Source organism: Nannospalax galili, unplaced genomic scaffold (genome assembly GCF_000622305.1).
Source record: "Nannospalax galili isolate Female #2095 unplaced genomic scaffold, S.galili_v1.0 scaffold841, whole genome shotgun sequence".
In the NCBI taxonomy this organism is placed as follows: Eukaryota; Metazoa; Chordata; class Mammalia; order Rodentia; family Spalacidae; genus Nannospalax; species Nannospalax galili.
Genome location: NW_008345000.1, coordinates 2,035,530 through 2,061,202, shown reverse-complemented (window position 1 = coordinate 2,061,202; position 25,673 = coordinate 2,035,530). Strand labels below are relative to the sequence as shown.

At 43.7% G+C, this 25,673-nt stretch overlaps 1 protein-coding gene and 1 pseudogene across 4 annotated transcripts in view; both read right to left on the bottom strand.

Annotated features, from left to right (window-relative positions):
- Positions 1 to 25,673, bottom strand: part of Slc38a1 (solute carrier family 38 member 1) — an 85,323-nt gene that overhangs the window by 26,785 nt on the left and 32,865 nt on the right. The window lies entirely within an intron of this gene.
- Positions 13,596 to 24,220, bottom strand: LOC103740642 (annotated as a pseudogene).

Below are 25,673 nucleotides of genomic sequence, written 5' to 3'. Positions count from 1 at the left end.
AACCTACATAAACACACATGCAAATATACACACACAAAAATTGTATAGATAATATAATAAACAACCTTAAATTTTTTAATACTGTATTTATTATTTTTACATGTATGAGTGCATGTGTGTATATAAGGGAATGCCTCGAGGTCAGAAGTGGGCATCGGATCTCTGGAACCGGAGTTAGGATGGTTGTTAGCTGCCATGTGGGTGCTGGAAATTGAACCCAGGTCCTCTGCAGGAGCAGCAGTGCTCTTAACCACTGAGCCATCTCTCTAGTCCCCAATTTATTTATTTATTTTTATTTTATGTGTATGAATGTTTAACCTGCATGTATGTTTTTCTGGTTTTTGTTTTGCACTGTTGTTTTTGAGACAGAGTCTCCCTGCAGCCCTAGTTGACCTGGAACTCACTTCGTAGACCATGCTGGCCTCCATCTCACAGAGATCTGTTTGCCTCTGGTGGGAGTAAAGGCCTGGCTTTGCCTGAATGTATGTAAGTGCACCCCACGTGTGCAATGCCCACAAAGGCCAGTACAGAGTATGGGATTCTCTGGACCTGGAGTTATGAACAGTTGCTAGTCACTATGTGGGTGCTGGGAACCAAACCCGAGTCCTCTGAAAGAGCAATCATGCTCTTAACTGGCATGCCGTCTCTCTAGACTCATAAACAAACGTTTAAGAGTATTACATGCTAATAAAGTGGAAAGTTGTTACAAGGGGAACTCACGATTTAAGGCAATTAAAATGACACAAATTAGACTGTATAGACCTTATTATATATTATACATATAATATATAATACAGTACATTAAATTTGGAAGGGGCAATGAGGGGATGTGTGGTTAGGGGAGGAGATCTAAATATCATCAAATTATACTGTATGAAAATTGCAAATAATTCCTTTTTTTTTTTTTTTGGTCTTTTTGAGACAGGGTCTCCTTGTAGCCCCAGCTGTCCTGCAACTTGCTATGTAGACCAGGTTGGCCTCAAACTTACGAAGATCCGCCAGCCTCTGCCTCCCAAATACTGGGATTAATGGTGTGCGCCACCATGCCCGGCGCAAATAATTCAATTTAAGAAATTTTTTTATTTTTTTTTATTTTATGTGCCTGAGTGTAGGTCAGTGCACCCATGTCATGCAATGCCCGAGAAGGTCAGAAGAAGCTGTCAGATCCCTTGGGACTAGAGTTATGGACAGTTGTTAGCTGCCATGTGGGTACTGGGATTCAAACCAGGGTCTTCTGCAAGAACAACCAGTGTTTTTAACCGCTGAGCCATCTCTCCAGCCCCACAAATAATTCAATTTTAAAAAAAAATAGAAAAAATTTTCTACACTGTGACTGTGGTAGTGACTTTCACAACTGGACTTGGCAAACTTACCAAATTCTAATCTTTTTTTTCTTTTTCAGTCTTTTTGGTCTTTTTTGAGACAGGGTCCCCCTGTAGCCCCAGCTGTCCTGGAACTCACTATGTAGACCAGGCTGGCTTTGAACTCACAGAGGTCCGCCTGCCTCTGCCTCCCAAGTGCCGGGATTAAAGGTGTGTGCCACCACGCCCGGCCCCAAATCCTACTCTTTAAATTGAGGGATTTTATTGTAGATTAAGTACCCCTGAACAACCACCATGACAACAAACATGTCATGACACCTTTAGAGATGAGATGACACTGTAAGGTCTAGTTACACAGTCAGGCGCCTAGGACACTCCCTCAGCATCGGAGCCCTTGGAAGGGATGGAGGTGGAGCAGCTGCTATTGCACCAGATGCAGAAACAGCTCAGGTAGGGGTGTTTGGAGCTGCCTCACAGCTAAGTGCTCTCACCTCCTCCAGGACCTGCTCCTCTCTGAAACACGGAGAGCCTTTCCTAACCCTGCCTACCATGGCTCCCCTTTGCTAAAGCTGAAAGCATCACTCCCAGGTTCGAATACGAATTACACAAGTGTCTCGTTAATGTGAGTATTCTATTCAGCAGAACCTGCAGCAGGACTCAGACTCTGGACTTCTACCCAGCATCCCTGAGATGCTGCTGATCCATGGACCATACTCAGCACTGTGAGACACAAAAACTCAGGCTTCAGCAAGGTGGCACACACATCTTAGTTGTTTCTGATTCTAATAATGCTGAATTGTGTCTACATCACCTGCCATGCTGTCTGCAGGAAGGTGCCCTGGCAACATCACAGTTTAGCTACCTGAAACAGATTCCATGAAAGGAAGCCTTCAGGGCACAGGGCCTGTCCTGTGTGACACAGATCAGCACTCCGTGGAAAGCCAGGCTTTGTCGCTTTTCTGGTCAGCTCCTTCACACTTTACATCCCTCACTAGGGTAGATATTTAAGCAGTATTTTCAGCTCCCTCCCCTACATCTTTGCTTCTAAAAAGAATCAGAGGCTCATCTCCTATTTCATTTTTTTCTAGATGATCAATTGAAATACTTCCTGTTGTTAACTAGCTGGGCACCCTACTACAAGATGTAATTATTCATGCTCTCATGGAAGTGGATGGTGGTGGCCATCAACTGTGCAGCCCACAAACGAAACGGCATCTCAGGGATGCTGGTTAGCAGTCTCCAGGATCTTCTTAAAAGTTCCAGAAAGTTCTCCCAATAAGGATTTATGCTATATCAAGCAGACAATGTTGACCACCTCGTCAAATGTGTTGTTTCCACACTACCTGAAAAATTTCCGCATCTTTCTGTCTCTTGGAGGTTCTGTGAGGGCTGCAACGATCAGGGCAAAAGCTGCCGCCTCACCGTGACCCTGTCAGTTCTAAATGGTCAGTTTCACTGCACTCCTCAGATCTAAGTCTCACTAGTGGTCTTGGTGCTGCCAACACCAACCAGTTTGGGAAACAGACTTACGAGGCTGTTGGTGGGAGGGGACAACCTTGGTGCCCACCCACCACGAGTACACATCAGGTACTTCATCTCATCGAGCTGAACGTCAGTGGTAAGATGGAGGTGCCTGGTGCGTGAATCTGGATTTGGGACAACAAAAGAAAGTGGCAACTTGACCTCCTCTGGGCTGACAACCAAACAGCTAATTCTTCCACCTCTAAATCCAGTTGGAAGTACAAAACAACTTCTATCAGCTTCAGTAAGTAAGCAGACTAGTCCACATGGAAACCTCCTGAGCCAAGGCAAAGACGGTCCGTGTGACAAGTGCTATTTCCCCCCAAACCTCAGCCCTCTCTTCAAAGCTCACGGCAGCATACTTATAGGAAAGATTTAAAATCCAGTGCAATGGAATTAAATCAGCTGCAAGGAACACTTATTGCCTTTTGGCCAGTCATCTTCCTCCGGCACTGGCTCCTTTCTCCCCTTTCCTCTGCTAACTCCTGCTCATCTTCCTTCTTATGCTCAGTTCTCCCTAAGCAAGGTATCTCTGTGCAGTGTGTAGAGATCTGACATCTATGCTGATGAGAACAGAGCCCTGGCTGGAAACTGTGAAAAGGTGGGGCAGCACAGCGGACCCAGCTGAGGGCAGAGACCAAGAACTGAAAGTGTTGCCTGCTGTGCGGCTAGAAAACTCGATTTGGGGATTTTTCCAGGCTAGTGTGACATAGAGGCATTGGTAAAGGAAACCAGATGAGGGCTGAAAAGATGTCTTAGTGACTGGAAGGAGAAGTGATTGGGGAGGGACAAGGTTTGGAGTCTCTAATTCACAAGAGTATTTTGCATGGTTTTCAAAAATTAAAAGTGATCTTTTACTTGAAAATGAGTTTCTTAGGGCCAGCACTCAGGAGACAGAGGCTTGTGGATTTCTGTGAGTTGGAGGCCAGCCTGGTCTATACAGGGATTTCCAGGCTAGCCAGGGCTGCACAATGATACCCTGTGTTTCTTAGATATTTAATGTACTTTAATGTAATGGGGATTCCCAATATAGTAGTTTAATAAATCACTTTATTGATCATTAGCCAAAATAACCTTTGGAGTAGTCATCCTAAGCATTCCCCTATTTCATTCAGAAGCATTACTGTTTCTGTAAGTTCATATGAGCAAGGTCCCAGGAGCCTGTAAGACTGTTTCCTCATGGTTGGCCTTAACATATATGACAAAATGCATGAAGTCCTGTGAGCAGGCTGTGGGGGTGGGGTGCAGATAGGGAAGGGGACTAAGTATGATTAAGATAGATGAAATCCACAAAAATTCAATAAAAATGTATTTTTTAAAAAAGTATTACTATTCTTGTTCCCATTTACAGGTCAGGTCATTGAAGCCCAGAGGTTAAGCACTTCATCTAACGTAACAGAGCACACTAGGATCTGTCCGCACACTGGGATCTAGTAGCATGTGATCACTTGTAGTATTTACACGATGGACCAGGAAAGGGATGGCTTTAAATGGCTGGCCCGGGAGCAGACAGGAATTAATTATGCATCAGTTCTTCATACTTCTCTTGTAGACAAATCTCAATTCTTTGGTGCAAAAATGCTTACAACGAGCCTCACTTTTGGTTAGTCATTTGTTTTTGTCTAGAAAGGGAAATTTATATCACTGATGTCCAAATCAAACATCCCAAAAAGAGGGATTTAAAAGAAGCATGAAGACAAGCACAGAACCAATCAGTTTGGGTGCTTAGTGAGTTGAAGTTAGCATGGGTCTAGAGATAGCTCAGCAGTTCAGAGCACTGGTTGTTCTTCCACAGGACCTGGGTTTGGTTCCCAGCACCGACATGGTGGCTAACAACCATCCTTAACTCCAGTTCCAGGGGATCCAACACTCTCTTCTGGCTCCACAGGCATTGCATGACATGGGTACACATACATGCATGCAGGCAAAGCACAGAAAATAAAATAACAAGAAGTAAATAAAAAACACAAAGCAGGAGGCCTGAACTCTGATGAGGAAGTTCTATCACTAAGGAAGCAAGCCACGGGCTCTCCCACTTCCTGTTTCTCCTGTGGTGGGTAGAGGGCTGTGGTTTTGCGGGTGTTCCATTTCTAACTGTTGACATGTCCTGTTCCTCTTCCTCCATTCCACAGGGACAACTGGCATCTTTCCCCCTCACACCTAGGCCCTCACCCTTTAAAAACATGCTCCCCACCTTATCTTCTGATGATTAACTGGTAGTGAAAGAAAAATTCCTTCCAGCTGAAATCAAGGTTTTGGATTCCTATTCCAACTAGGTTGTGGGGCTCTATCCACATGTCCTCACTCTGTTTCCATGGAAACGCCGCATGCTGAGGAGATGGGAGGTGGAGTAGGGCTGCCCAATGGACATGTTTCCCCACCTCCAGAAATTAGGGTCATCTTGGGAAACCTATTTCACACCTGCAAATCTGGTTTCTTTATATATGAAATGGGGGTGACAAATAAGTTTGTTGGGATTCCATAAAAACCATGCGTGGTTTATGACTCTTAAATACTTTTATTTTTTAAAGTATTTTATTTTTTATTTTTTATTTAATTATCATGCAATGCCCACGGAGGACAGAAGAGGCTGTCAGATCCCCTGGAACTGGAGTTACTGACAGTTGTTAGCTGCCATGTGGGTGCTGGGATTCGAACCCGGGTCTTCTGCAAGAACAGCCAGTGTTCTTAATCACTGAGCCATCTCTCCAGCCCCAATACTTTTATTTTTTTTAATATTTTATTATTTTTATTTTATGTGTATGAGTGTACTGCCTGCATGTATATGAATGCACCCATGTTGTGCAATGCCTGCAGAGGTCAGAAAAGGATGTCAAATCTCCTGGAACTGGAGTTACAGACAGTTGTTAGTTGCCATGTGGGTGCTGGGAACCCAACCCAGGTCTTCTGCAAGAGCAACCAGTGCTCTTAACCACTGAACCATCTCTCCAGCCTCTCCTTAATACTCTTTTTAAAAAATAAAGGCCATTCTCTGGTAGCTATGCACATCAAGAGACTATTTATGATGCCGTTGTGAAGGCTACTGTGTGTCAACCCATGATATAAATGTTTTTCTCCGATGTCACTTATCTGACTTACAGCAAAGCAAAATTGGATTATACAGGAACAATTTTCTAATCTATGAAAATGGCTTGCACTTGGGATGTTAAAATTCAAGCTAGCCATCTCTCTAGACTATATTTAACCTGCTCTACTGTGTCGAGGCATACCCTTATCTACTTTGAGCCAGACTGAAGGGAAAAGCATTCTACGCATCATTGGGCTGAAGAATGCTGTAAAACCAAAGACCACGTTAGTCATCTCTTGCAAACTAAGAAAAACACAGCAATCCAAAATAGAAGTCAGAGTGTTGTCCTTTTGATAGTGCTTAGCACCAGAGGCAACTCGGCTCAGACAGGTGAACTCTTGTGCATGTGCATGGTGCACATAGGCATGCATGAATATACACGCTCCTATCTCTCTCGGACCAAGAGAATTGAATTCTTGAAACCCCTTATCAGCAAAGCATCATAGATGACTCATAAACTTAGCAATAAGTGCTCAATTTCTGAAAACCATGGGTGGGACTCATCTCCTACACAGGCCGACTCTTTCTGCTTACAAAACAGGCCCTCATTGTGAGCAGTTCCCTATTTCTAAAAAGCTTCTAAAGTCAGAGTTTCAGCAGAGTTCTATGGCACCACCACTGTCTTTCCATGAATTTCAAATGCTGGCCAGCCTGAATGGGCCACTTCTCCCCGTCAAGTGTTATTATTCCCCAACAAGGGACTCTGACGCCAATTATTCTGCTGTCAGCTGAAGAGCATTTTCCCTTCAGATCATTTCTAAGGAACCATGACTATAACTCAAAGAATTTTAAAAACAAGCAACTGGTGGACAGGAAGGAAGATGAATATGACTATACTCATGGACCTCCCAGAGCAAAGTTTCCCGGCTGACTTCCCTTCTAACCGCTCCATTTTTGGAAGAGCGTCTTTTTGAGACAGGGTCTCCCTGTAGCCCCAGCTGTCCTGGAACTCACTATGTAGGCCACGCTGGCCTTGAACTCACAGAGATCCGCCTGCCTCTGCCTCCCAAGTGCTGGGACTAAAGGCGTGCGCCACCACGCCCGGCCTCTAACCACTCCATTTCTAACATCACATATTTGGTCTTTTCTTGGGAGTGCTCAGGATGATTTAGCATTAACAAGGAATACCAGGGTCACAAATAACATTTTCTGTTTACAGTAAAATTTTCATGTTAGTTGGTGTCATGCCACCTTTTTGGAATATACATGCAGTGATAATGATGTTGAAGAACAGACGGACCTTTGCAAAAGTGCACTGCAATCTCCAGCTTGTGGAATTTGCTGAAAGATGTGCAGGCATCAGAGTGCTGTACAAAAGCACTTATTAAAGAGTAGAAATGCCAGCATCAATACACGCATACACAAAATTAATAAAATTTTTTTTAAAAAGTGAATTAAAGAGTAGAAATGCTTGGGGGCTCTGGGGATGGCTCAGTCAGTGACGTGTTTCCTGTATAAGCATGAAAATCTGAGAACCCATATAAAAAACAGCCAGGCATGGAGGCACACACTTGTAATCCCAGCACTGGGGAGGTGGAGATGAGTGGATCCTGGTGCTCACTGGCCAGCCAGCCTCACCTATTTGGTGTGTTCAAGGAAAGTGTGAGATCCTGTCTCCAAAAACTAGGTGGATGAGGCCTGAGGGTCACATGTGGCCTCCACATGCATGCATGTCCATGTGTGCCCATGTGCACAAACACACAAGAAGATAAATGTCCTGATAAAAAGAATATTCGGGGATAACATGATCTCAAAATGATGAGATAGTAGTGATCAGATTCTTATAATGCATGAACAGGGACTTGGGCAATGTGTCATTGGGCCTGTAGCACTAATTCTGTCTCATCCCAATTTGCTGAAGGTTTTTGTTTTGCTTTTTCCTTTTTTTTGGGGGGGGGTATTGGGTTTCACTAATTGACGCTGGCTGGCCTAGAACTCCCTATGTAGACCAGGCTGGCCTCAGACTCAGGAATCCACCTGCCCCTGCTTCCTGAGTGCTGGAATTAAAGGTGTGCACCATTATGTCCAGCATCTACTCTGATTTTCAAGGGAAGAAGGCATTCTGAACAAATAGTGGTGAGTCGCATGCCACCCTGCAGTGTCATCAGCCTCTCCATTGCCCATGAAGGACGGTAGGGACAAATGAACCTTTCCGCTGTCGGTGCCGTCATGAAGGAACCGCTGCTTACTCACAATCTAATTCTTAAATACTCATTCGTTCCAGGAGACCTCACTGGAAAGCAGCTATTTGTAAACAGTATTACAGATTTCTGTGTGTGTATAGGGAGGAGATGGGGTCTCCCATGTAGCCCTGGCTGGAACTCTCAATTCTTTGCCTCAGCCTTCCTGGTGGGACTCCAGATGTATGCCACCATTCCTGTTCTGTTCTAGATCTCTTTATGAGTCAGGAAGATGATTTGATTTGAATGGAGGGAAATGTGACATTTATCCTTCCTTTGTAAGGTACAGGATTCAATAGGGAAGGTAAAACGTATGTCTAAATAACAGAAATAACACTTAATAGAAAGAAACTGGAAACAGCACCCCCCTCCCATGCAAGTCACACTGTGGAGGTGGAATGGGATGGCTTGGGTGGTATGGACCTTTCAGGAATGTAGATTCAGGAGATCTATGATAGAGGAACATGTGATTCAGGGGATCTGGGCCTTCCAGCAGTGTGTGGATTCAGAGGCAGGGAAAAGAGATGGGGTAGGGGTCCAGTAGGCTCTATGACTGAAGGGCAGGTTAGTGTGGCAGAGGTCATCGGCAGCAGATGAGGCTGAAACCAGCTTGGAATAGTGGGCACAGCACTGGCTGATCATCTGCTGTCACGGTCTAAATACAGACACACGGTTTCTCAAGTTTTCTGTAGGTGAGAGGAAAAGGTAAAAGCTTATGGTTTTAAGTTTTTTCAAGTAATTTTTCCTTAAAATCAGATGGCAAGAATAAATTTAAAGAGCACCAACTTGCCACCTCCACCTGAAGATCCACTGTTACCCACCATCGAATTTTCTTGTGTCTCCCTCAAATATTCTGTTCAGTACACACAGATGTGCACAAGGCTGGCTGTTCCCACAGTTCTTCCTAGCCAACATTCAGTTTGTTTTCCCATAAAAATGTAATATTGCACGTGATACTACTCTAATTTTCTATACCAGTCCATAAGTCTTTCTGACTCTTCCAAGTGATAGTCTGATATTCTACGTACTGGATTTGCTACAGTCTTTTTCAATCAGTTCTCTAATAGTGACCCTTGCTATTACTTGATGCTTAACTCTCAATAATAAAAAAGTTTAACTACTTCATCGAAAGGAATTAAGTCCAAGAGCTCTTGAAACCATCGGCATGAAACGTATGAAGCTGGTCGGGTTTATTGGTTTTGCAACATGCTCTAGACATAGTTTTCCTGTCTCTGATCAACTGTTTGGTGCCATCTAACACTGCAAGGCTGTTTCTGTTGTAATATAGAAGCCAGCTGGTGCTGAAATTCCTTCTAGAGGGGAGGTATAAGCCACTTGGTCCCCACACTCTTTGTCCCTTGGTCACAAACCAAGGTATGAGTTTGTCAAATTACAGGCTGGGAAATCAGTGAGTTCATTGGGATTACTTACAGAGCAGTGGGTGGGGGTTTGCTTACAGGAGTATGGGTGCTCCCCACCTAAGGTCACACAAGAAAGTCTTCATCCAAGCTATGGTGGCTTCCCCATAGTCACACAAAATGGCAGGGGAGCTTCTAGGTTTCCTCAGCCCACAGTCCCTTATCCTCTCTCCCAGGCGACATGCAACTGGGGCCTACTGCTTGGCTGGAGGTATGGCTGGACTCTCCAGGGAGCGGTCCCCTGCCCCTCCCTTTCTTGCTGGGACATTACAGTTAACAAGCTCTGCTGTGACTATCTTAGACAAGCTGGCCTGATGGAGCTTGGAAAGATGGCATCTGTGTGTTGGAGGGCATTAGCAAGGACAGTTGTGTATGCTAATGATGTTACCATCCTAAAGCTCAATTATATTAGGAAGTAAAAAGTAATTTACAAGCACCCCTTGATAAGGATATAGTTCCTCCAATTTTGTACATTAATAATGCAAGTCTGGTTTCTGTGAAGACAATGGAGAAAGGCAGTCCAAGGTTTTAGATCACACAAGCCTGGAAGAAATCCTGGCTCCCTAATTTCTAACTCATGGTCACTGGTAAGTTATTGAGTCTAACACTTGCCTCACAGTGTTGGTGGTGGGGATTAAGTAGGGTGATGGTTGCATAGTTACATATAGCTACTCATCCAATGGGTGCTAACAAGCACTTACTATTAACTTAATACTTCAGCAAATACTATACAGTGTTGACTACAAACCAGGCACTAGTGGTACTGTCTGCATCTTTTGTCGTTCACATTCATACATGCACAAATGTGTGCATACATGTCTAGCCACATTCATATATGCACATGTGTACAGAGACATATTCACGCCTCATAGCAGCCTGTGAGGTTGGGATTAGTTAATGAACCCTTCTTACATGCCACTTTACAAACTGTGTTTTTAGACACATTGACTTTTGTATTTCTACAGCCACTATATAACTGAGATAAAAATTTTCCCCAAAACAAGACATTATCATCAACCAAAATAAAATTTAAACTGCCGTTTTATACAGACTGTAATGCTGTTTCAAAAGTAACGTATCAAAGGGATAGCTTACAAACTACTGCATACAATAAGCTGTTATCATGAAGAAGTATCTGTGGATTTTCTTATACTTGAATAAACAGCCTGACTCAGCATTCACTTGTTTTTTTTTTAAAGCCAATCCTTGTACTAGTAAGATTAGATTGATAACTCCATTGATTTAATTTCAGCATTGATTGAACTTTGACTAGAAATTTTAAGATTTTATATATATCATCTTTAAGTTTCATCTCTTACATATCTAAAATACCTTATTAGGGGCTGGAGAGAGGGCTCCACGGTTAGAGCACTGACTGCTCTTGCAGCAAACCTGGGTTCGATTCCCAGCACCTACATGGCAGCTAACAACCTCCCGTAACTCAAGTTCCAGGAGATTTGGCTGTTTTCTGACCTCCGCAGACACTGCACGACATGGGTGCAGTCACATACATGCAGGCAATACACTCATACATATAAAAAATAATATTTTAAAAATAAAAAAATCCCTCACTCGATCCTTCATAACGTACAAGCCTTTTTTACTCCCACTTTTCATTCTGGAAACATGCGGCCATCTTCATTCAAAAATCCTTCTTCACTAAAACTGCTTCCATTCTTGCATCCTTCTAACACCTCTCTTATTTACTGATTAATATCATGACATGCTAACAAATACGGATAACAAATTTACCATCTGTTGTGAGAACTTTCGGGTTTTTTTTTTTGGCTTTTTGAAACAGGGTCTCCCTGTAGCCCCAGCTGTCCTGGAACTCACTATGTAGACCAGGCTGGCCTTGAACTCACAGAGATCTGCCTGCCTCTGCCTCCCGAGTGCTGGGATTAAAGGCGTGTTCCACCATGCCCGGATGTGAGAACTTTCTTGATGGTGTTCTAGGCAATGTCTATCCGCTTCTCATAAATTCTGGTGACAAATTTCTGGTTTATTTTGATTCCACCAAAATAAACAATAAACCAATTGCACCAGTTAAGTTAAAGTCAGAATTTCTTAGAGTCACTGAGAATAAATCATAGTAAGAATTTGAGTAGTATAATCTGAATCAATGACATCCGAGCAAACAATCACCTTTAGAGTCCAATTTGAATTACCTAAGGTTACACCAAATTCTGAAAATTATTTTATTATTTTTATTTTATGTGTATGAGTGTATTGCCTACATGTAAGTGCACCCATGTCATGCAATGGCTGCAGAGGTTAGAAGAAGGTGTCAGATCCCCTGGAACAGGAGTTACAGGCCATTGTTAACCTCTATGTGGGTGCTGGGAACTGAACCCGGGTCCTCTACAAGAGCAGTCAGAGCTCTTAACTGCTGAGCCAAATATTTTTAAATGGCTTCCCATAAGTTTGTGGGAATTTTTTCTTACAACATCTAAAGTGGTAACTTCTCTGTTATCACAGGACTAAGCAAGGAGGTAGCCTGCCTTTTATCATTTAGGGTGAGGCAAGCTCACTTCTGTAGCCTGAGGGACTGAAATTTTAGTGGGAAGTTCCCACACAAGTACATTGTTAGTGGGAAACAGCACATCCCTTAGACTGTAATTACTATAAACATTTTATATTGTGAAATGAGTAATAACTTCTGTTGGAAATATTTTATCCCTTAGCTGTTCTCAAGGGCCTTTGCCCTAAGACCCGTTTGTTTTGTTTTTTACCAATACCAATACAATTTTTATTGGAATTTGGAATGTAAACAGATGTTTCAAACAAACAATCTAACCTTATAAAAATGTATGGCATTATTAAATAGTTAATAAAGAAATTCTAAGTGTGATGTGGGGGTAGGGCTCTACAACCAGGGGGAGGGAGACCAGCTAGCAAACCACGTCAGGGACAAGTCCCCCAAATGAAATCAGCCCTACTGGAAAACACAACAAAAAATCCAGCTCTTGCTAACGTGAAGGTTAGCACAGTGGATCGAGAGTTTTGACACTTGCTCCAGGAGCTCTACTTCCTTCTCCCGGCCCGTCTCTTCCTCTCTTGCCAGCTGCTGGAGTCACAGGATAGCCTTGTCCACACACCAGCACCTGCATGCGAGAGAGATTTCTTTGCCACCACATTCACATATGACGGATCAGGGCCTCAACAGCATGTGACCCTGATTACAGTCAGAAATTGTTTGTATAGGGATTAAGAAGAGGGAAGCAGGGTGGGTATGCCTTTTCACTTTGGGGAGGTCTTTCCTGAATAAATCCTGATAGGACATTTTCTCCCTCCTTGGTTCCCCTGAAAACTGACTTTCCAGCTTTAGTTATGGTTGTGAACAAAAATGGTTTTTGTTTTAGAGAGGTACATTAAAATAGATGCACACACAGGGATGTGCTTGGAAATGGTGAGATTTTCCTTACAAGGCCAGGGGGAAAAAAAGTTTTGTTTTGTTTTTTTTTAATAAAAAAAGCAAGATTCAATAGTTAGGCAATAAACAAAGGTGAGCCCCAAGTTATGCACTTAGCATGGCACTTCTGATGCGCCTGTGAACCTGTTTATGGAAGCATTTCATTTACAGCGACGCCTTCTGACATTAAAGGGGACTAGTTGAAAGTGACTAGTTTGCTCCCAAACAAACAGAGGAAAACTGCAGGAATGAGGTACATTTCCTGGAGAGCTCATGTCATGAAAAAAAAATATGTAACACATGAATTTGTAAGAGCTTAAAAAAAATACTGTCACTGTTTTCATCTTTTTTTTTTTTTTTTTTTTTCTGTAAATGAGGCTGGTGTGTCAGAATTGACTGCTGACTTTTGCTAAAACTTGAGCCTGAATTCTTACAAAAGAAAACCAGACCAGGATGGAATAGACAGGAAGTCAGGCATTCAGAGCTTGTTGAAAGAACGGGTTAATTCAACAGTGGTATCCTGTTAAACGCAGGTAAGCAACAACAACCCTGAGCTTCTCATCTCCCATGCATTCCAAAGAGAGAGTCCCTCAGATCCTGAACTACACGATCACCACGCTGTACAGCGCAGCTCCCTGCGAACTAGTACTGGGGAGTTCCTTGCTTTTGACAGACTTTTAGGTCTTTACTCTTCTTTGCCTTTAGAAGGAATGATTAGAATTTCCTTTTATCACACTGAAGTTTCCTTCAAGGTTGTGTTTGGTTGGTTGGTTTTATTGGCAAGCATCAGAGCCGCATTACTACCGCTTCCCAGGCTTCATCGTGCTGAGACCACTAGAAAGCACGGCACTCTCTGCAAGGCTGGGACTGCTCCTTCACCACTGGGTAGAAGTACGGGTGCTCCATAGCCTCTTTGGCGGTAAGTCTCTGTTGATGGTCGTACCACAGGAGCTTGTCAAGAAGATCTAGGGCCTCAGGGCTGACAAGGTGCCTGTTCTCACTATGGATAAAATTTTCCCAGCGTTTCCATGGATGTTGTCCCGGAATGTCATTGAAGTGAGGATCTAAGTTTATGTGGTACTTTTTCAGGTACCTGTAGAGCTCATCTGTCTCCAGAACCTTGGCAATGAGAACAAGCTGGTCATAGTTGTTCTGTCCATGGAAGAAGGTCTCCTTTCAAAAGATCATGCTTGCTAACATACAGCCCAAGATCCACATGTCCAAGCTGTAATCATACATCTGATAGCGCACAAGGGGCTCTGGTCCCTTGAAGTATCTCGAGGCCACTCGAACATCGTACTCCTGAGCAGGATGATATCACTCTGCCAGACCTCAATCAATCAGTTGTAGCTTTTTTTGTTGGTGATCTATCATGACATTGTGAGGTTTCACATGCCTGTGCATGATTCCCTTGCTGTGCTGGTAATCCAGAGCTTTAAGAAGTCCATACACACAAAATCAGATATCAAAGTCTGTCAGGATCTAGTAGAGTTGCTTAAAATCTGTATTATTGATATACTCAAATACCAAAGCTGGCGTCTTTGATACAGGGTCCTTTACAGTGTCGATCAGCTTAATGACATTTGTTCCCACACAAAGGTTCTCCAGAATCCTAACCTCTCGTTTTATATTCTTTTTCTTCACTGGCTTGAGAATATTTACAACCACCCTCTCATTGTTGGGGATGTTAATGGCCTCAAATACTTCACTATACTTACCCCAACCAAGTTTTTGAATCAATTGGTAATCATCTTGATTACCCCAGTTGGGGACATGGGCCTCATAGTCTCAGTACTCGAGGCCCCTCAGGCTGTTCACCCGGCTTAGACCCGGCTGAGCTGGCATGGCGGGCAGGCCTGGGGGATGCTGAGGGGCTCCCCGGCTGCGGGTGGCCAGGATGGGCCCACGGGTGTGGATGGGCTCTGGGGCCGGGAGCCTGAGACTGCCGGCGGGCCAGCGTGGCTCGTGCTCTGCATCGCCCTCCGCTCAGCTGGTGGCCCCTGAAGGCAGGGGCCGGGAGCCTGAGACTGCCGGCGGGCCAGCGTGGCTCGTGCTCTGCATGTGCTCTGCATCGCCCTCCGCTCAGCTGGTGGCCCCTGAAGGCGGTGGCGGTGGCAAAGAGGAGGACTCTAGACCTGTTTATTGGCCTCCTCTGGCTCACTGAGTTGGTGGACCAGCCTGTCTCAAGAGTTTCTGGAAGACACTTTGAGACAGTGGGAGCATCTAATTCCATCTCCAGAGCCAGTTTCTCAGTGAGTTCAAACAGCACATGACAATTACTGTGCAAAAAAAGTACTTGTTTCTCTATAAAGTTGAATCTAGTGGGTCTTGCACTTGAGACCAGGAAGTGACAAAAGTCAGAACACTTCATTTTGAAGAGTCCCTCTTTGATATTTTTAAATTTTGTAAGATCATGAGTATGTGGCAGTTAGCACTCATGATCAAGGAGAATCAAGCCAACTAAAGTATCTGCCTTTACTACTGCCCAACTTGAGTTTCTCCCTATATTGGGGTGACCAGATGCTTGATAGCTTATATTCACATTTTTTTTTAGCTTATGTCTAATGGAGACAGAAAAATCTGAAAATTTTTACAATATTTTTCTCTTATAGTGATATTCCCCATTAAAAACCTTCTCTTGTTTGTTTATTTGACATCTTGGTCAAATGATGGCCAAACTTCCCTTGTTTTGCTCTCTGGAGTGTCTTTCAATTCCTCCTCTTATGAGCAACCATGGTCTTCTGGCCTTGCCAGATTTAGCAGATTTTGTCACTGAGATTTCTATAAACTAAATATAAGAAATATTTAGGAAATCTTCCATATCAATACTGATCTGGTGTGTAATCTTGGTTTTTAAGAGGTTGTTTGTTTGTTGAGTTAGGGGCTTACTATGTAGCCCAGGTTGGCCTCCAACTCATAATCCTCATGCCTCAGGGTCTTGAGAACTGGGATTACATGCTACCATACCCAGATCAATATGAATTTTTAAAAATTACAGTGACTTATTTATTGGAAATTGGGGGTGTTGCACATTTCAGAGCACACAGGTGGAGATGAGGGGACAACTTGTAAGTCAGTTCTCTCCTTCCACCATGTGGATCCTAGGGATCAAACGCAGATCGTCAAGCTTGGCAGCAAAAACCTTTTACCCACTGAGCCATCTTTCTGGCCCTCAATGTTCTTTTTAAACTTAGTTTTGCTATGATGAAGGTAGGGGAAGCTAAGTAAAAAAGACTAAAGAGAAAGTTACAAGAGAATGCAAATTCTTCTGTGGCTATTCCTTCTTTGGATCCCCACTCCCGGGAGGACTGGATTCCATGGAGGCTCTTGTGTTTGAATGCATTTTGTTCCACACAGAAAATACAGATCTTCAAAACAGCTGTACACCAAGATCCCCCAGCACACGCCCCTTTTTCTCAGATGGCATCATAAGGACTCAGATTTTAGCAGAATATAAAACTCAACAGCATTCTTACAACAGGGCAACTTACTGTCATTGAGTCCAACTTAATTAGATATTTGATGCACAGAGATGGCGGCCATTATGCTGGACCAAAAAAGAAAAAAGGAAAAAACCCCAAACCCTGAAACTCATCCAGAACAAAGAAATCATACCAGGGAGTTTCCAGATGACCCCGAGAAGAGAGCTCTGGGCCCAGCCCCAGTGCGACAGGGAGGAACCTTCCCAGTTGCATTTCTAAAGACGCCTGGACAGTCCCGGATGCCTTTTTTGTGTTGGCCAGCAAGCCTGGAGCCAGGCCCTGGAACAGATGAAATGTCCTGATCTTGCCAACAGCTTGTTGGCTATGAGGGGCTGCAAGGGCAGCTGGTTTTTACAACAGTCAGAGTGATTCCTTATTCTGAAGTGGCAACGTCATATGTGCTGTGAGAATCTTTTGAGTCTTTATACAACTACCTTCATGAGCTCCACCCCCCGCCCCAAGGATGTGATGTACGGCCTATTCCTCTGTCTTGCAAAGAAGAAAATGATTTCTAGTAGTTTCACCAAGAGGACAGCTCTTCCTTCAGCCATAAGCATCATTCACCAATCCTTTGCTTCTTTCAGAACCTCAAAGTAATAAACTAGATCAATTATCCCTGAACTGGTATAATTAAAAATCAATTTAAAAATTAGTTGATTTTCCAGAAATGATGGACTGCAAAGAAAGAATTACTCCTGTTCCTTCTCAACATACCACTAAGAGAATTTAGTTTACTTTATTCATTCATTTATTTTAAAGTTGCTAGGTCAGGAACAACACAAGAAAACAATAACATAGTTTTGGAGTGTGAAAGGTAGACAGAGTTGAATCCTGAACTGACAGAGAGGAAGTCAAGACCAGTCCAGGTCATAGAACTCCCAAAGGCACTGGCAGCCGTTATTAGAAGTCAGGCAACAGGAAAGGTGAAGGTAAAAACATGCTGACTGCATTGATTTTCCATAACAAAACGTCTAGCATCCTCAGACCACAATTCTGTGCCATAAAGCTGACTACTTATTTCTCTCCCATTCTGCCACAAGTGTGAAGCTCTTGGTCTAACCAGGCATGGTGGCACACACCTGTAACCCCAGCACTCAGAAGACTGAGGCAGAAGGATCATAAGTTGGGGGCCAGCCTGGGCTACATAGTGAGGCTCTGTGTAGCCTCCTCTTCCCCTTAGGGACAATGGCATTTGGTGCACTAGGGATTAGCAAACATAGATTCAGATGACACAAAAGCTAGTTAGGAATGCCTGCGCCTGCTCCCAGAATGCTGAGGAAGGGCTGTAATACAACCCTCACTTTTTGCAAGTATGCTTCAAAGAATGTCCTAAGGATGTCTGCTATGGACTCAGCCTTGCGCATGTCTAGCTGGCTCCTGATTAGAGCCATAAGGAAATCCCTTCCTGTGTGTTTTGCACTGCTTAAGCATTAATCGTGTGTGAGCTTTGTGTGAGCTCTATATACTGAGCTATCCTAATAAAAGCTTCTCAGGATGCCGTGAGAGGTACTCCTGCACAGCAGGGCCTGGAGTTTCCTGGTCTTGTTGTCTCCTTTGATCTCAACTTCAGTCCCTTGGCACACATCTGTTCATGACCACTACAGGTGGCATCCAAACAGGGACACGTCCAAAGCATAGGGAAACTTCGGAGGACCACCAGAGAGGTATGTGGTTCTGGTAAGCTTGCAAAGAACCCATTCCAAGATGCCAGGGTAACCACAGAACAAAGTGAAAGTAAACAAGAGGATTACACGTGTTTTTGTGCAGGATGCTTAAAGCATCAGGTATTAAAGTGAAAAGGAAGGATTTTTATGAGCTCTCTGAACACATATATAAATATTGTACCTGGCTTCCTCCTGAAGGCATGCTGCGTATGCAGCAATGGAAAGATGTGCTGTGATCTTTTAAGTAAGTGCACACACAGAATGAAATCATCTCCTTGAATGTTTGGTCACCATGTGCTCTTATAACTTTGGCTATTCAATCCTAGCAGACACTTTCACCTTTAAAGGCAGGTAACCAAAATATTTCATAGGAAGAGGAGAACAGTGATAACAGTGAGAATCTTTCCCTTCGTCCTCTAGTGATATATTGGGATGCCAAGGCTGAGGACTCTGGTTCTGTTTCTGGTTTCAGTTTGGGAAGGATAGGCCTTCCCTCATCTGGTTCTGTCTCTCATGAGAAACTGGGATTTGATTTTGTTTAAATGCATGGCCAGCTGAATTGTGTGAATGACTAAATACTTGCCTTGGGTCTGAAATAGTGTACTTAGGGACTAGTCCTGTTAGCGTTGTCCTGTCTGGTCTTTTTGTTATGTCTCAAGGACAGGAGAGCTAGACTGTCCTCTTAGCTCATTTGGCTAAGTGGCAACTGGAAGCCGACCTGGGGTGCTACCCTCTTTCTGTGGGAAGAGTTCCCCACTGTGCTATGTGAGCAGTGCTGGGCCCTTATTTGGGATTATACTGACAGTTCCAGTAAATTCACCCTTTGAGGTTGTCTGCTGTTTGTTCTGTCCTTTGTCCGCAGACTCCCAAACTGTCCCCCTTTCAAATCCTGCTTTCTCTTTCTCTCTCTCTCTCTCCCTGTCCTAGATGCTGATAGGCACCCTACTGAGCATCCCCGCCCCTCCCCCGTCTCTCTCTGTGGGCAGAGGCCACTCTGTCCCCCTCAACAAAGGCCCTGTGAGGGATCCCTCTGTCCCCCTCGATCGCGCGGCCCCTGCTCGGGAACCCTCTTCATACTGGTCGATTAATCAGCCTTAGTTTAAAGAACTTTGTTTCCATCATTATGTCCTCTTCCTAATCCACTATATTGCTGAGATATCTCACAAAACTTTTATTTGTCTTCCTATATGTTTGACTTCTTACATTTCAGATTTTTTTTTTAGCTGTTCATTACTATTCTTGATAAAATGCTTATATATTTAATGGGATAAATACATTTTTATGACAGACTCAGAAGATAACAATAAATGTCCATGATAAGATTTTTGGATTTTGATATCCTTTTTATGATTAACTGGCTTTAAAAATATTAGGTAAATAAAGAATGTTACAAGATCTCCATCAAGCAAATGCAGTCATTCAACCCATGGGAGCCTTACAACCACGCTTGCCATCTCCAACATGACACCTAAGACTGGCATTTTATCGTTGATTTAAAAGATTGCTTCTTTACATACCTCTCGCATCACGGAACTGTGAAAAGTGTGCTTTCACCATGCCTAGCCTCAATACAAAGACCCCACCAGAGAGCAACAGAAGGTATTACCTCAAGGCACATTTAATAGCCCCACACTTTGTCAGTCCTATGGAGGTGCAGCCACAGCACCCATGAGGAAAACATGTCCACAGGCTTATGTCGTGTGGAGGGTTCGAACCAGCGACCCCTGCGCAGTGATGATTGGGGATGAGTAAGCGCGCCATTCGCCAGCCCACGCCGCCCCCAGTACCAGGAACACTCAGGCGCAATGGGGAGCCTAGTCAACCAGGGACTCATTTATTGCAGGTGTTACAGAGCTTATAAAGGCATCTGGAAATCCCCCTCCCCACTGAGGGTGTATCTTAAGGATGGTCACACGCTGATCATACACTCCTCAGCAGCGTGGAAGTATCCTTCAGAATTTTAAAGCAAGTCAGGCCACACCCCAGTCACTTCCTCTCAGATCTCTGCAAGGTGGGGCCTTTAGGTCCCCACAATGTCATCCAGTACATGGGTGATTTTCTACTAGCAATTGCTACCTTAGTTATTTACAAAATACATTCGATCTGCTTAAGACCTGCTCACAAAAGACTGGCCTTATCATAGCTCCTGAGAAAACACAGTGTGATACACCATTCTGTATTTGAGAACCAAGATTATTAATAACCGTATTAGTCCACAAAAGATAGAAATTTGTATTGATCAATTAAAAACTCAGTGATTTTCAAAAACTATTAGGACATATTAATTGGCTTAGACCATCTTTAGGCATTCCTAGTTATCAATTACAGCATTTATTCCAAATCCTCCAAGGTAATCCTGCTCTTAACAGCCTTCAGACTTTATCACCAAAGGCTCAAGAAGAATTGCCCTGGATAGAGCAACACATACAAAATGCTATATTAGCGCAGGCTGGCCCTGTGTATCTATTACTGTGCTCGCTTTTCTGCTCCTCATTCTCCTACAGGATGGCTGGTAAAAAATGAAGGCTCAATTGAATGGGTTTTCTTGCCCAATGCTTCCAATTAAAAACTGGAGGCATATTTGGAAAAGATGGCCATTTGTGGCAGCACTGTGGAGAGTCCAAGATGATCATGCCCTGGCCACCGTCACCCCGAGCCCTCACTGCTCCTGGCCCTGGCACTCTCCTAGCTGCTCTGGCCCACCTGCAGCCCCGAGGCCTTGCATGTCTTCAGAGCCGGGTCTAGGGTACATAGTGAAGGCTCGGTGTCTGGCTGGCATGGTGGCTCTGGGCAGAAGTATTGACTGGTGGTGGTCAGTGAAGGCATCATGGGCAAGTTGGAGCTCAGCGTCCAGTTCATTCAGGATCAGTGTACACAGTGCTTTTGTTTGGGACCTGAAGAATACTATACACTTCTGACCTCCATGGTTTTTGAGGAAGAATCTGCTGTTTTGTTCTTTATAGGCACAAAATTTGGTGAGGCAACAAGGCCAGTATATGCCACTCACATTCACTCTCATTCAGGTTTGCCAGGGCCACTGTCATAGGCAACAAGCAGATAAGCAACATACTCACTGTGACTGCAAAAGAGGCTCAACGCTGACCTGCCTTAACACATGCCCTCACATCCTTCCTGTGCCATCATTTTTCTTTAACATAATCACACTTCATGCTCTTCCTGCACCATATTTGACACCCCTTCATTTTCAGGAGGAGCAGACCCATGGGATCCACCAGCTAGTGAGGTCGGTCAAATGGAGGCGACTCACGTTCCCAGTGTCAACCGTGTTTCAAGCGTTCGTGTTACTGTTGACACATTCACTGGACTTCCTTGAGCCACTGCTGAAGCAGGGGGAAAAAAACTACTCATGTTATTAGTCATTTGTTAACTACTTCTGACATTCTAGGACTTCCTCACAATATTAAAACAGATCATGTCCCCGTTACACTAGTGCTGGCTCTGTTCACCTTTTGGGTGATTGGTATATTTCCCACAGCACTGGAATCCCATAAAACCCTGAAGGCCAGGACAGAATGCAAAAATCATACTTTCAAATCGTGTATGTCTAAACAAAAAGGGGGAGCTTGAGCTACTGCTGAACAGCAATTTGCTATGACTTTTTATGCCATTAATTATGAAACTGTGGATGAGCAGGGGTGCTCTGCTGCCCAACAACGCCGGGCTAAAGCCACCTCCACTCTCAAATCACAACCTATTTGATGGAAGAATCTAGTCTCTAACGGTTAGAAGTCAGGCCACATTAAGGTGTGGGTCGAGGTCACGCTTGTGCATTCACAGATCATGGTGAGGACTTCTGGGTGCCCACATGAAGGTTAAGCCACGCCATGAAGAATCCTTGGAGGCCCCCTTCGAGAAAATGTGCATTTCCACCATCAAGGATGAAAACACACCTCACATCAACAAGCTGCTCTTCCTACCTGGGGCCAGCTAAAGAAACTCACTCAAGAGACTGAATGTCAAATTAGAAATACAGGACGTGCTGTTTCCCCTACAACTATGTTCCTGATGACACTTGCTTTAATTCATGTACGAACTATGCAAAGTGTGTGTACACCTTCTGTGATCCAAGCAGGGCCAGCTATTACAGGATCTCCTTTTATCCTGAACTGCACCTTTTCATGCTTTGAGGGTATGGTAAGTCCTATTAGATGCTATAAAAATGGGAAAGCAGTATTTAGCCAGGTGACTATGAAGGGACCTTGGAAAATATTACTGATCAGTCCAAAAGAAATAATGCAAATTTGGGGATTTATAAAAAAAATCAGCTTTATGTTCAAGATGCAGGACAATATAATTGTACTCAGCTTAAAAGAGAGCATCTGAGGATACTATCTTTTCTAGCACTGATTAAATATAAGCCTCCTATGGGCTTCGGGATCCATAGACAATCAGAATTTCTGGGTTCAGTTAGCAGAGGGTATCATGAACAAGAGTAGACTCTGTGCAGGAGAGAAACTCAGTGCATCAGCTGTTAGCTAATAATCTCATGGGCTTGTCTGTAAAAATACAATGAGTACGTGAGTGTTACTAGAAGTTACTAAGCAAGATCAGGTTGTATGGCGTGTAGAGCAAATGTTACTGGTCTCTTTTGCTATTCAGCAGCATATGCCTGCGTAGTGATTGTACTGTCTCTTCACCACCTTTGAATTTTCTACTGAGCATATCATATCCTTACCTGCTGGGGAAGGAAGTCCCTGTGGGATGGGTCTTTTTATGTAATAGCACCGGTTTGCAAGCTTTGCCTGCCAACTTTTCTGGAACATGCTCCATCGGATGGGTCTCCCCTTTGCTACATCCCTAATTTCCACTCACTGGGTTACTCAGGACCTCCCCACTGACGATGATGATCAGTTAGCTCTCGTAAGTATCAGCCAAATATCAATTATGGCCCTTTCATTTTACCTGGTCCAGGTCTAGTAGTAAGGCTACGAGGGAAATTTCACAACTGGCTTGTCCAGCAGAATGGCACAAGCATAAGCAGAGGCTAATCATGGAATGAAAGAACTTCTTATGTCAATTCTACAGAATCAAGCTGCTATCGATTTTCCATTACTATAACATCACATTGGCTGTGAGCAATTTCCCAGAATGTGCTGTTTCAATATCACAGATAATTCCAATATTATTTAACAACAGATAGACCAAATCAAACAAGAAATTGATAGAATTCACGAGAACACAGCTTGGATCTGGCATGGCTAGACATGCTGCTGGGTTGAATCCTCTGGGTGGACTGTGCAGACCCCACCTGTTTACCTCTTAACAGCTTCACACCCTCTTGAACTCTGTCTTCAAAGTTCTTTTCAACTTTCCCTTAAGGTACTTTTTGACCATCAGTCTATCTAGACTATCAGACTGGTTTTCTTGGCTTTCCCCATTCTTGGGACCAGCCAAGACAGTTCTCTTATTGTTATTCATCATCCCTTGCTTAGTACAATGCCTTATGAGCTATGTAACCAGCATCACTAATAGACTTGAGGGCTATGCCACTCCAAATCAGTCCACAGAAAAAGGAGGATGTATAGTTGTCTCCATTGCCCCTTAGGAACAAGGGCACTCTGTGCACTTAAAGTTAACAAACTTCCTTAGGCAGCTGACATAAAGGTTTATAGTTAGGAATGCCTGTTCCTTGTCCAGGAGCACTGGGAACAGCTATAATACAACCCTCGTGTTGTGCACGTGGGCTTCGAGACACATACTGTGGAAGTCTGTTATGTACTTATCCTTGAGCAAGTCTCCATGGTCTTGACCAAGTCTAGCCATCTCCTGACTACAGCGATAAGGAAATTCCTGTGTGTTTTGCACAGCTTAAGCACTAATCATGTGTGAGCTTTGTATGAACTATACACTGAGCTATCCTAGTAAAAGCTTCTTAGGATGCCCTGAGAGGTACTCCTGCACAACAGAGCCTGGAGTCCCCCGATCTTGTTGAGTCTTCTTTGATACTGACTTCAATTCCACAACTCTGTAGTGGAACCAAATGAACATCATCTCAAGGTAGGGGATAGGCATGATTCGGAATGAAAACTGGGTGTCTGGGGGGAACTCACGCATGTTGGAAAAATCCTCCGATCCCTTTTCCCTCACTTGGTCTCACAAAGACGGCAGCCATGACCAAGTCCTGCAGGCAGAAAGATCTGAAAAGCTGAAGAGGAGCATCCTAGAGAGCCTGCACTGGTGGTCCCTGGAGTGAAGGACTTCTGAGAGTACCTCAGGGGAACTACCAACCAGCCCTGTGCACGTTTGCCAGGCCCAACTTAGCACACAAGGATTCTGAGGAAAGAGTGAGATGAAAGGACTTGCGACACAGAGATACAATCAGCAAATACAGACAGCGGGGAAATCTGAGAGACAAACGGCCCAGTTTGGGCTGGAGAGATGGCTCAGAGGTTAAGAACACTGACTGTTCTTGAAGAAGACCAGGGTTCGAATCCCAGCACCCACATGGCAGCTAACAACTGTCCGTAACTCCAGTTCCAGGGGCTCCAACAGCCTCTTCTGTCCTCTGTGGGCATTGCACAACACGGGTGCACTTACCTACATGCAGGCAATACATGCATACACATAAAATAAAAATAATAAATAAATTAAAAAACAAAAAACAAATGGCCCAGTTTATTCAACATAGAAAAAAGGAGAGAAAGCTGCAGACACCCTGAGACTGAGGGCATTTATCAACCAACTGCATTCTGTGGGCCTTATCTGAGTATTGATTTGAATAACCTAATGCTTTTCAAGAAAAATATGACGGGGGTAAGAACAGGGAGGGGGCTAAAGCAATGGTCCTGTGGTTAAGAACACTGGCTGCTCTTGCAAAGGACCCACGTTTGGTTCCCAGCACTCATATGCCAGCTTAGAGCCATCTGCAGCTCCTGTTCCAGGGGATTCAACACCCTCTTCTGTCCTCCATGAGCACTCATGCATGTAGTGAATATATGTATGTACATATGTATATATATATATTATACATATATACATATATGTGAGTAAAACATTCATACACATGAAATAAAAATAAATGAATCTAAAAAAAACCCAATGGGTATAGTAGTGTAGGCCTTTAATCCCAACACTCAGGAGGCAGAGGCTGGTGGACCTCTGTGAGTACAGTGCCAGCCTGGTCTACACAGTGAGCTCCAGATCAGCCAGGGCTACATAGTAAGACTCTGTCTCAAAAAATTAAATTAAAAATATGAAACGATCAGAGCAATTTTAATATTAGTTGGATAGCTGATACTAAAAAATTAAGTGCTGGTTTTAGGGTATGGTATTAGAGTCCTTGTAGTGTAGAGAAAGATCCTCAAAGGTTTGTGGATAAAATGGTCCTGCAGCCTTGGATTTTCAAGACAATCTAGAATTGGAATTGTTTAAGTAAGTATAGTTACATAATGAAGAGAACATGAAATGTTTATCCTGTTCACTGTTTTAAATTTTCCACGATGGAGAAAACCTATTGCTAGAACCCTCAGAGAAGTCACTGAAATCCTAAGACAGAACTAAAGTGATACGTAAAAGAAATATTTTAGGAGCTGAAGAGATGGCTCAGTGCTTAAGAGCACTTGCTG